This window comes from Grammomys surdaster, unplaced genomic scaffold (assembly GCF_004785775.1).
Source record: "Grammomys surdaster isolate TR1022 unplaced genomic scaffold, NIH_TR_1.0 63, whole genome shotgun sequence".
Classification (NCBI taxonomy): Eukaryota; Metazoa; Chordata; class Mammalia; order Rodentia; family Muridae; genus Grammomys; species Grammomys surdaster.
The window spans coordinates 20,192,139-20,193,135 of record NW_021604565.1 but is presented as its reverse complement, the minus strand read 5'-3'; positions in this window follow the sequence as shown (position 1 = coordinate 20,193,135).

Below are 997 nucleotides of genomic sequence, written 5' to 3'. Positions count from 1 at the left end.
TATGTATATGTATATGTATATGTATATGTATATGTATATGTATATGTGTCTGCCATATGGTTGTGAGTGTTCTCAGGGATCGGAAAACAGTCTTGAATCTCCTTGAACTAGAATTACAGGCTGATCTGAGCTGCTCTATATGTGTTCTGGAAATCATACTCAGGTCTTTTGGAAGAGCACCAAATGTTCTTTCTCTTTATCTTCAACTCCAGTGTTGAACATTTTAGTGGACTTATGAATTTATTGTTTTTAACTTAAGAAGTGTTCATGTAAATGTTTCCTTTATTTTATGTGGTAAGTTGAACTAATATTGAGTTGAAGAAATTACTTATATGTTGTAGATACAAGACTTCTCTCAGATTAATTTCTCATTTATAGTTTTATCAGCTTATTACTTATCTACTTCTTTTCTTAATGGTGTCTTCTGATGAGAAGTTATTTCATTTTAATAAAGTCTAATTTTTATTACATATGAAACTGTAGCCTGTTTCAACTTCACAAAAATATTTAAATATGCTTTAACTTAGAAGGTTTATAACTATATCCTGAATGTATTTTTATGTTTTTGATCATTTTGAGCATGTAAGACAGGTTGAAGTGTTTTTTTAAATGAATAGATACAAGGTTTGTTGGGGGTTTTTTTTTGCACCATTAATAAAAGGCATTTTATGTCATTGAACCACTTTGAAGCTTTGTTGAAAATAAGTTCAGCCCATATATGTTAGTGGGTTTCTAGACACTCTATGTCAATTGTTTTATCTTAGTTTGCTAATACTATAGTGAATTGAATATTGTAGAACACATGCACGTTGTATATACACACTCACCAGCATCTACTCTCATGCACACCATGCCTGCATACATGTACACTCACAAATACACATTTAGGCAAAACATGTATATGTTTCCAGATACTAACTAATATACACATGCATACAAAATGCACATTCATACACATACATGTTTATAAAGTCACATACAATCTCACAAATAAATA